Source organism: Anomaloglossus baeobatrachus, chromosome 10 (genome assembly GCF_048569485.1).
Source record: "Anomaloglossus baeobatrachus isolate aAnoBae1 chromosome 10, aAnoBae1.hap1, whole genome shotgun sequence".
NCBI lineage: Eukaryota > Metazoa > Chordata > Amphibia > Anura > Aromobatidae > Anomaloglossus > Anomaloglossus baeobatrachus.
In genome coordinates this window covers 165,437,693-165,449,125 of record NC_134362.1, presented here as the reverse complement: position 1 = coordinate 165,449,125, position 11,433 = coordinate 165,437,693, and the positions used below count along the sequence as shown (strand labels likewise).

At 50.5% G+C, this 11,433-nt stretch overlaps 1 protein-coding gene across 2 annotated transcripts in view; it reads left to right on the top strand.

Moving 5' to 3' along the window:
* The first annotated feature begins 489 nt into the window (after nucleotides 1-489).
* HSDL1 (hydroxysteroid dehydrogenase like 1) overlaps nucleotides 490-11,433 on the top strand; it is a 36,284-nt gene continuing 25,340 nt past the window's right edge. The window contains exon 1 of one of the 2 annotated variants that reach the window (XM_075326828.1): nucleotides 490-577. The gene's annotated coding sequence lies outside the window, so the exon portion shown is untranslated. The remainder of the gene's footprint in view (nucleotides 578-11,433) is intronic. The other variant, XM_075326829.1, reaches the window with a different exon arrangement.

Sequence of the window (11,433 nt, the reverse complement as noted above, 5' to 3'; positions counted from 1 at the left end):
TCCCACAATATACAGTATGGCTTTTTTTAACTCTGGCACTTTGTGTCTTGCCAGCAGTATTTCATGGAGTAGTTGAAGGTTATTTTCAATGCAACTCTATGAGGGCCTCGTTCTGGCTCTCGTAGAGTTGCACTGAGCAGTTGTGACCTTTACCTCTGACTTCTGGCCAGTTAGAAGCTGTGGCCACAAGATGGCACCATTAAAAAGTGAAGAGGTCATGAGTATAAGAGTAGGGGAAGGGACCTTGGATTAAAAGCTGCACTCCAGTGGAGAAATAAAGTTATCGATGGGGCTGTGTATGGGCTTGTTGAGCTTGATGTTTATTTACATTTGTAGCTCTTCCTTTTAGTTTTTCGGGTTTTTTTATGCATACTTTATATACCTATGTACTGGTTTGTGCAGGAAGGCGTGAACGTCTGGGCGGGGTTCAATAGCAACAAATGTTCTATCACTTTTTTATGGTTGCTGGATTTCATTACCTCTTCTGTGACTACAAGTTCCCGACAGTCAGCGTTTAGCTTCATCCGTGCATCATATCACCTGTGAATACTTGTAACGCTCCTTGGGGAATGGTGAGGTAATGAATATTTTTAATTTATTTTAAAAAATGTATCATATTGGGGTACATACAATGTTTTGATTTCCGTTTGCTGCATTTTTTGTAATTTGTCGCATTTTAATTTTTTTTCTGTTTTACAATTACCATACAGGTTAAATGACTTTCCAATTTCATAAATTTGACTTTTGTGAATGTGGTAATACCAAATATGTTGATGATTTATAATTTCTTTAAGTTTTGAGGGAAGGAAAGGGAAGCAATACAAACTTTTTATTTTTTAATATTGTTTTAGAAAAATGTTATGTTTTTGAGGGGGTTTTTTGCTAAGTCCCCTTAGGTGACATGAAACTTAGACTGGTTTGATGACTTGTACTGTATACAGCAATACTTTGGTATTTCAGTACATAGTGACAGTTATGATCTCCTATGAAGCCTAAAAACATATTGAGCTTCAAAGGAGTAGAAAGCTGATGGGGATGGGGGTCTACAGTATAAAAGAAGCAAGGACACAAGGGGCATTCCTAGTGCAATAACACCCGGATACATTTTAAAAAATGCTCTCGTTGGTGTGGTACTAACCTTGTATGGTTGCTAAGGAATAGGCACAACTTTACAAATGCACAGTCTCACAGGAAGGGTAAACATGTTCATGATCTGCAAATAATCATTATCACGTATGAGTGTCTAGGGCGGACATATCATTGGTGCAACCTCTGCGGTTGAGCAGTGGTCCAAAGGTTAAGTGGGCCCATTTCTACCTCCAAAGCTGGTGAGCTATTGCGCTGCAAAGGGTCCATATATTGTTCTTGCATAGAGGCCCTTTTCTGTTTGTGTGTGCTAACGATGAGCACTAGTGATGAGCGAGTACTAAAAAGCTCGGGTGCTCGAAGCTCGGGCCGAGCCTCCCAAGATACTCGTGTACTCGGCCCGAGCACCGAGCCCAATGTTATCCTATGGGAGACCCGAGTATTTTTGTGAAATGACCCCCCGGCAGCATGTAGAAACCCTAAAAATGTCACAAAAGTCTCAGAAGAGTGCTCAAATGACATGGCATCAGCATGGGGAAGACCCCTTGAAGCATTTATCACTCAAAAGTCACAGCTGTGAACAATTTTGTCCAAGTTTTACGCCATTTTTACGGACTCACCAGAAAACCTTCCAAAATGACACCAAAATGAATTTTCATGGCGGAAATGTTAAGGGCACATACCCAATAGTGAGATAGAGCTGGTGTATGTTACTTTTTGAGATTAATACATGAAAGATTTTACGTGAAAACCTTGTGTGGCACTCCGATGTCCAAAACGCACGTTTTGTGCTTTTTACTAACGATGTCGGTCATTTTTTTTTTCATTCTATCTCCCGTCGGTCTGTCTCTCTCTGTCTTGTCTGTCCCCCTCTCACAGTCTGTCGGTCAGTTCCCCCCCCTCTCTCTTACTTACCGTTCCCCGATCACTGCCGCGGCGCTGCACGGCTGTTCAAACTCCGGTGGCTTTTCCTCTTTTGAAAAAGCCGGCCGCTCATTAATCAATCTCGTATTCTCTGCTTTCCTGCTTTTCGGCGCCTATGATTGGTTGCAGTGAGACACGCTCCCACACTGAGTGACAGCTGTCTCACTGCACCCAATCACAGCAGCCGGTGTGTGTATACTGTGCAGTGAAATAAATAATTAAATAATTAAAAAAAACGGCGTGCGGTCCCCCCAATTTTAATACCAGCCAGATAAAGCCATACGGCTGAAGGCTGGTATTCTCAGGATGGGGAGCTCCACGTTATGGGGAGCCCCCCACCCTAACAATATCAGTCAGCAGCCGCCCAGAATTGCCGCATACATTATATGTGACAGTTCTGGGACTGTACCCGGCTCTTCCCGATTTACCCTAGTGCGTTGGCAAATCGGGGTAATAAGGAGTTAATGGCAGCCCATAGCTGCCACTAAATCCTAGATTAATCATGTCAGGTGTCTCCCCGAGATTCCTTCCATGATTAATCTGTAAATTACAGTTAAAAAACACACACACCCGAAAAATCCTTTATTAGAAATAAAAAACACTAACAAAGTCCCTGATTACCAATTTATTAACCCCGACAAACCCTCCATGTCCGGCGTACTCCACAGTCCTCCAGCGTCGCGTCCAGCTCTGCTGCATGGAAGTGACAGGAGCTGCAGAATACACCGCCGCTCCGGTCACCTCCACGCAGCTAATGAGATGAGTATAGCGATCAGCTGAGCTGTCACTGAGGTTAGCTGGATCCAGCAGTGGATGCAGCGGTGGCCGCGGGTAACCTCAGTGACAGCTCAGCTGATCGCGCTACTCACCGCCGCTCCAGTCAGCTCCATGCACCAACTGAGGTGAGTATAGCGATCAACTGCTGTCACTGAGGTTAATCGCGGCCACCGCTGGATCCAGCGGTGGCCGGGAGTTACCTGACTGACAGCAGCTGATCGCGCTATTCCCTTCATTAGCTGCGTGGAGGTGACCGGAGCGGCGGTGTCTTCTGCAGCTCCTGTCACTTCCATGCAGCAGAGCTGGACGCGACGCCGGAGTCCGTGGAGTACGCCGGACATGGAGGGTTTGTCGGGGTTAATAAATTGGTAATGAGGGACTTTGTTAGTGTTTTTTATTTCTAATAAAGGATTTTTCGGGTGTGTGTGTTTTTTAACTGTAATTTACAGATTAATCATGGAAGGAATCTCGGGGAGACGCCTGACATGATTAATCTAGGATTTAGTGGCAGCTATGGGCTGCCATTAACTCCTTATTACCCCGATTTGCCAACGCACTAGGGTAAATCGGGAAGAGCCGGGTACAGCCCCAGAACTGTCGCATATAATGTATGCGGCAATTCTGGGCAGCTGCTGACTGATATTGTTAGGGTGGGGGGCTCCCCATAACGTGGAGCTCCCCATCCTGAGAATACCAGCCTTCAGCTGTATGGCTTTATCTGGCTGGTATTAAAATTGGGGGGACCGCACGCCGTTTTTTTTAATTATTTATTTATTTATTTTACTGCACAGTATAGACCCGCCCACCGGCTGCTGTGATTGGGTGCAGTGTGACACCTGTCACTCAGCGTGGGGGCGTGTCTCACTGCAACCAATCATAGGCGCCTGTGGGCGTGGAAAGCAGGGAATATGAGATGGCTGTGTACAGAGCACAGCGCGCCCGCCGGTATAAAGGCTCGGTCACGCTGTGCGGGCCGGCCAATCACTGCAATTCCACAACTAACAGGGCTGTGGCATTGCAGTGGTCTGCCAGCCAATCCCTGCATGAGGGCTGGCTCTCAAAAGAGCGCCAACATGCAGGGATGAAGACCACGAGTAAAGCACGAGTATTGCAAAATTACTCGGTACCCGCCGAGTAGCCCGAGTACAGTGATACTCGTGCGAGTACCGAGTAGTAACAAGCATACTCGCTCATCACTAATGAGCACCATACACAGAAATCTCCACAATTACATGTCATGGCTGCTATCAGTGAGGTTATTAATGGATGAATGTTCTTCCATATGGAATGCAGTTGAGTAAGCAAAGTTTCTTCATGACATGACCTCACACCACCTCTGTAGAAGGTCATCATGGTGCAGAGCACGACAACAATGATTGCTGGAATGGAGGTCTATCCTCTTCAGCGATGAGTCAACCTTAAATACGTTGTCCACTACTTTAACCGTGAGGGCCTATCCTTATGATAGGTCATCAATGTATGATCAGTAGGGGTTAGACATCCCCCGCCGATCAGCTATGCTCGGTCCTGGCGGCGGCACCAGGTAAACAGAAATGCTCAGTTCTGGATCTGACCCGTCTTCTCATAGTGGCCGTCACCTGGTGCTGCACATACACCGCTTATTAATTTGAATGGGAGGTGGATGTGAAGTACCCGGCCACAGCCACTATCAGTTGGTTGGACAGCTCCGCAACTTCGTATTTCTGTCCACCTGCTACCGCCGCCATCAGAGAGAACAGCTAATCAGCATGGGGTCTAGGTGTAAGACCCGGCCGACCAGATATTGATGACCTATTCTAAGCATAGGCCATCAATGTTAAAGTAGTGGACAGCCTCTTTAACTCTTAGCAGGAGATAGTTCTGTGGACTATGTGGGGAGCGTCATAAAGGGGCTTTCAAGAGGGAGCCTTACATCAGTCCTACTCCTGGTATTATGGTGTGGGGTAGCATAATGTATGGCAGCTATAACTACCTAGTGTTGATTCCAAGTATATTAACAGCTCATCATTACATTGCTATTTTTTTACACAAAGTCAGGCTGTATATTACTTGTGTTACTATGAGCAATCTGTATGGCCTAAACGTGCTACCACCTCCCTAGAAGGTCATCATAGAGCAGAGAAGGATAGTAATGAAGGCTGGAATGGAGGTCTATCCTCTTAATCAATGAGTCAACCTTGAATATGTTCTCCACTACTTTAACATTGATGGCTTATCCTTATGATAGGTCATCAATATCTGATAGGCCAGGATCGGACACCTGGCACCCTCGTTGATCAGCTGTTGTCGGTGAAGGCAGGCAGCTGGAAATGCTCAGTTCTGGAGCTGCCGCTTCTTCTCATAGCAGCTGGATTTGTCTCCCATCAAGCACATCTGGGACGTCATTGGTTGGCAAGTGCAAAAGGAGCTGCCAGCAGCGGATCTTGATGATTTGCCCAAGTGCATTCAGGCTGTCAGTGCAGGGATTTCTGCCCATGGCACTAATACTTGTCAATGAATAAATTGAGATCTCTTGAATATGTTCTATTCTTGTTATGTCCATCCTGTGATTTCTATAACTTCACAACTTTTCTTTGTAGTTGGTACAATTTTAGTGTTGAGGTGTATAAATGTTATTAATATTACATGGAGTTTAGTCTTTTTGCAAAGGTTTTTTGCAGTGGCATTGTCATACCTTATCTCCCAGCACAGGAAGGTCATAGCCATAAGCTGTCAGACTGCATGTACCTATGTTTTTTTGCTGTCTAAATGTTTTCAACTGGTGGAGGAAGGTTGAACTAGATGGACCTAGGTCTTTTTTCAACCTAAGTAACTATGTAACTATGTAACTCCTAGATCTAGGACACGGGAGTGTCAGTGCTGCTTCTGCTTCGTTGACTTCACCCACATTATATCAATGAGCATTTTAATCATTGTAAAGTTATGCAGATACATGTCGGGATGGGAATCATGACTTTTCTAATTCTGCACCAATGGTACACAGAATGGGGGGTTGGGTGTTCTTTCTTTTTGGCGGAACATATCCTTTGGACTGGAGCCAATGTAGAAAATTGCAATTTGGTGCAATGTTCTGCTTACCTGGGTATGAACAATGATTCCTTTCCTAGCTTCATTGAGGTACGCAGTTAGATACCACCTACCTGCCAGTTGTGCCTGGCACCGATCTCCGCCGGCACAGAGTTGACAAGGACCGCTCCTGCCAGCGATTCAGCTGCTTCTGCTGATGTCAACAGATCAGCCGCTTCTCTTCCGAGCTGCTCTGTTGATGGGGTATGACTACTCCTGCCTGTTTTGATGATGTCAAGCTGATTAATAGCCGGTTCCCCGCAGTTAGGCAGTGGGGAACCGGCTGTTAATCAGCTTGACATCATCAAAACAGGCAGGAGTAAGAAGAGCCCAGAGGAAGAAGAGCTGGTATGGAGTAGGTGAATCGGCAACATGAGTGATCAATAACCACTTTGTGCTGGCACCGGTTAGAACAGGCAGGTAGTTAGCAACTGCCTGCCTTCAAGTTGTTAGGAACATAGAAAAAAACATTCCTGCATAACCCCTTTCCAATTGCGGTGAAATAGTAGAGAAAAAAACACAATTCCACCACTGTTTTATGGCATTAGTATTTATCGTCTTTATTTTGCAGTAAACAATATTTTCTAGGTCAGTACAAATACGGTGAAGCCAAACATGCAAAGTTTTTTTATTTCTTTTTTACTATATTAGTGGCTTAAACTTAGACCCATATTGTTTTAATGTTTCCTTCATTGTTGCTGTTTGAGGATTTGTCTTTTACGTGGCAAGCTGACGGTTTTATTTATACCATTTTGAGATATATAGTATGTGTGAAGCCCCACAGGTGTTGTGTCGGTGCATTACCTTCAGGGACTCCACTCGGCTGGATCTGGTCACAGGTAGGAGATCTTCTTCTTGTCGTGACGCCACTCTCAGTATTGCGGCCAGTAGGGACCGCCACTGCAGGTTGAGGGTCGCCTGGGGCTGATGGTATGTGCAGTTAGTTGGGATAGCCTCCTGAGAGTGAGGCAAGCCCCAGGGCCCGATGTAGGTGCGTAGTACCACAAGGCGCAGAATAACTCCACACAGGCAGAATGTCTTTCAGGGTTTTTACTCACTTCAGGTGGCAGGGTGAGTAACCCGGGCGTAGCTGGGATGAACCAGGCGGGAACCAGGTGTCCTTCAGGCTGACTTGTGAGGGTGACTACTAACTCGCCTTCCTTAGCCCTTGGTGGTTTGGGGTGACCCCGACTTTGAGTCCCTATGGGGGTCACCCAGGGAAGTTGCTGAAGCCCCACTCCCCTTCGTTTGCCGTGTGCTTGTTGCCTGGGCCAGATCACTCCAGCTTCTTGCCTCCTGTGAGCTATGGGCCCTAACTGTGGCTACGTGGCTGCGGCTTTTGTGGTGTTGTGGCGTGGGCTTTGAGAGCCCCACACCGGCAGGTTTAGCAAAAGAAAGCTGGATCTATCTCCGCTCCGGGATCTGCCGCCCGTTTGGGCCTGGTACTCTCTAGCAGTCTCCTTACTTCCCACTCCGTGCTCTCTCTTTAGCTGAAGATGGATTTCGGGTAGCACTCCTAGTTGACCGTTCTCCCCCGTCAGTAGCCACTGCGCGGGCGCTGTTAGACAGCAACAGCCCCACAGGTCTGCTCCTCACTGAGCCCTATGGAGTTCTGCTCTAACTGACTCACTGCCCCTCCTCTCCTGTTCTTGCCTACGCCACCTAGCAACCAGATTCTCTTACCACACCCTTGAGAGGAGATGGAGGCTTTTGGCCCCCTCCACTATTCCAGTGAAGGTCAAGGCTTTTCCCCCTCCTGGGATCCCCAGGGGTCCTCTCATGGGTACATGTGTGAGAGCTGATTACTATGCGCCTGTGTACCACACCCCTGTCAGCCTTCTGGATTACCTGTATTGTACTGTCCCCAGCATGGGTGCAGTACTCAGTGGTGCCTGACCAGGTCAGGGGCGCCACATTCCCCCTTAGTTATCACCAGCACGTCCTCGGGCTGCAAGACAACATTTTAAAATGCATAAAACATTAAAACATGGTAAAACTTTTAAAACCACCAGGTACCATACATCGCCACCCTCCACCCACAAGTCCGTTAACCCACCCAAAACCCTCTCACGTTGGCCGCGCCTTCAGCCACTTCTGGCAGGATGTAGAGGCGGCTTACATGGGCTGGTGGTTTCAGGGTATACCTGGCCTGGTGGATCCGCGCCTTCAGCCTCTTCTGGCAGGATGTAGAGGCGGCCTCCACAGTTGGTGCTGACCAGGTACCCTCTTGTGGTGGAGAGCCAGGCCCCATAAACAGGCATGCTCTCTGGTCGCAGGTAAGCCAAGGCCCTATATACGGACGGGCTCCTCCTGGTTGCAGACGAGCCAAGCCCCTAAACAGGCTGGCTCTGGTGGTGGTGGTGCCCTCTGGTGTAACTATTTACACTGCGAGAGTTTGTGGCTATAGCCAGTTCATAGCCTTAAGGTTCATTTCTCACATTAGTTTTTGTGGGCACATGCTTAAACGTAAACGTTGCAAAACAAACTTTTCAAAACTTTAACTTTCTAACTGCTGACTTCTTACTTTACTTTACTTTACTCCTCCATACCAGGGCTTTGGCCTGTTGGGCTGCGGCACCTGCTACTTTCTTGCTCTTTGTCGTCGTCTGTGGTCGTTTCATCCGTAGGTTCTTTGTCTTTTCTCTCTTGATCTTCATCTGTGTCTTTATCTCTGTCTTGTCTTTCTTGATCTTCATCTGTGTCTTTATCCCTGTCTTTTCTTTCTTGTAGCATGGGGTGGCTGTAAGGTTTGCAAGAGCATAGTGCTACGTCAAGCGCGTACAGTCCTCTTTCGCCTTCATGCATAGTGAATTGTACTGAATCCCCCATCTTTAGGTTTCTGCCAGGGTGTCCTCTAGGCAGATGAGCGCTCACATCTCTTCTGTTGACAAATATCCCTTCCTTCACACCAGGTGCTACAATGAATCCATATCCACTTTTCAAATTGAAATCCTCCACTACTCCTCTGCAAAGGGGTCCTCTGACCTGGGCTTTGGCTCTTCTCAGGAACCTTTTCTCCTGTAGGTCTCTGGCTGTGACTTCTCTCTGCTCTGGAGACTGTGGTGCAGGGGACAGCGTTGTTCTGTTGCGACGCCTGGTCTTGCGGGCTGGGTTCTGCTGGGCTGTTACCTCAATGCCTGCAGGGCCCCAGGTGAGGTTTCTGGGCTGGTCTTCATCAGCAGACGGTGTCAAGTCCTCCTCATCCCAACGGGAATAGGGTAACATCTCCGGCTCTGAGTATTGCTCCACTGCCGGTGGCTCCGGAGTCAGCTCCTCAGCTTCCTGGCCTCCTCTCCCCCTTAGTTCTTCTTGGCACTCCTTTGGTGGCAGTGCTGGGGATGGGCTTTCTTCAGCAGGCTCAGGCAGGGGACTCTTTGGCGTGGTTGCTGCAGGGATTGCTGGAATCCTCTTGGGGGTGTGCGGAGGGAGCATGTACCGGTCCACCAACCATTGTGGAAACTTGGCCTCCATGTCAGCCTTCAGCCGCCAGTATTCGGGGTCCTCCCCCAGCGTGGGCTTTCCAGCAGGGACCTCTTTGGACTGGGGAGCGGTGTCTGCTCTGGCCTTGCAGGCCGGGGTAAATGGTGATGCAATCTCTTTGCGGGCCGCGCCCTGTATGGCGGCGACCTGGTCTTGGCGGGCCGCGCCCGGCATGGCGGCGGCCTGGTCTTGGCGGGCCGCGCCCTGTTTGGCGGCGGCCTGGTCTTGGCGGGCCGCGCCCTGTATGGCGGCGGCCTGGATCGGCGTCGCAGCTGCGATGGGATCTGTGCAGGCTGGGCTGGGCGTCGCTGCAGGGACCGGGTCTTGGTGGGCCGAGCAGGGCATCGCTGCGGCGGCCGGGGCTTGGCGGGCCGAGCAGGGCATCGCTGCGGCGGCCGGGGCTTGGCGGGCCGAGCAGGGCATCGCTGCGGCGGCCGGGTCTTGGCGGGCCGAGCAGGGCATCGCTGCGGCGGCCGGGGCTTGGCGGGCCGAGCAGGGCATCGCTGCGGCGGCCTGAGCTTGGCGGGCTGCACCTGGCGTGGCTGCGGCCTGCTTCAGCGTCGCCGCGCCGGACGCCTCTTCAGGGACCGCGGGCGTGGCAGCAGGGGTCAGGGCATCCGGGCCGGCAGGGGTAATACTGGACTCACCCATCGGTGGCAGCATCGGGGTCTGAGTCGTCGCCGTCCGGTCGGGCACTCGTCGTGCGGTTCCCCTCTCATAGGCCTGAACCGCGGCAGCCATCTCCAGAAGTTCCATGCGTTCTTCCCTGATCTGCTCCACGACCCGGGTCTCCAGTCGGTCACAGAACTGGGCCAGCTCTCGATACCACCAGGCAGCGGAGCCCGGTTCTGGGTTTCTGCGGTCAGACGCCATTTCTTCTGCGCCCTCTTCTGCACGACTCTCCAGCTGTGGACTCGCCGTTGCCTCTAATAGCAAGCTGTTCAGTTTCCGCTCTGCCTCTTTCAGCAGCTCCTCTCCCAGCAGCAGGCTTCTGGCTCCCTTTCTGTCCCGACGTCTCTGGACGCCTCCGCTCTCTTCACAAGCGAGGTCCGAACTCTGCAGGGGATCTCTGGGTAGCCACACCTCTTCGTGGGCGGTAACTTCTCCCAGCGCGGGCTGCTGTTGTTTTTCAGCGCGCTTTTCATGGTGGCAATATGGCGGCGCTTCCAATTTTTCAAGCGGACCGCCCAGGCACATGGTCACCTGTCTGAACAGGTCTAGTCCTTATCCTGTTCGTGACGCCAGATGTGAAGCCCCGCCGGTGCTGTATCGGTGCATTACCTTCAGGGACTCCACTCGGCTGGATCTGGTCACAGGTAGGAGATCTTCTTCTTGTCGTGACGCCACTCTCAGTATTGCGGCCAGTAGGGACCGCCACTGCAGGTTGAGGGTCGCCTGGGGCTGATGGTATGTGCAGTTAGTTGGGATAGCCTCCTGAGAGTGAGGCAAGCCCCAGGGCCCGATGTAGGTGCGTAGTACCACAAGGCGCAGAATAACTCCACACAGGCAGAATGTCTTTCAGGGTTTTTACTCACTTCAGGTGGCAGGGTGAGTAACCCGGGCGTAGCTGGGATGAACCAGGCGGGAACCAGGTGTCCTTCAGGCTGACTTGTGAGGGTGACTACTAACTCGCCTTCCTTAGCCCTTGGTGGTTTGGGGTGACCCCGACTTTGAGTCCCTATGGGGGTCACCCAGGGAAGTTGCTGAAGCCCCACTCCCCTTCGTTTGCCGTGTGCTTGTTGCCTGGGCCAGATCACTCCAGCTTCTTGCCTCCTGTGAGCTATGGGCCCTAACTGTGGCTACGTGGCTGCGGCTTTTGTGGTGTTGTGGCGTGGGCTTTGAGAGCCCCACACCGGCAGGTTTAGCAAAAGAAAGCTGGATCTATCTCCGCTCCGGGATCTGCCGCCCGTTTGGGCCTGGTACTCTCTAGCAGTCTCCTTACTTCCCACTCCGTGCTCTCTCTTTAGCTGAAGATGGATTTCGGGTAGCACTCCTAGTTGACCGTTCTCCCCCGTCAGTAGCCACTGCGCGGGCGCTGTTAGACAGCAACAGCCCCACAGGTCTGCTCCTCACTGAGCCCTATGGAGTTCTGCTCTAACT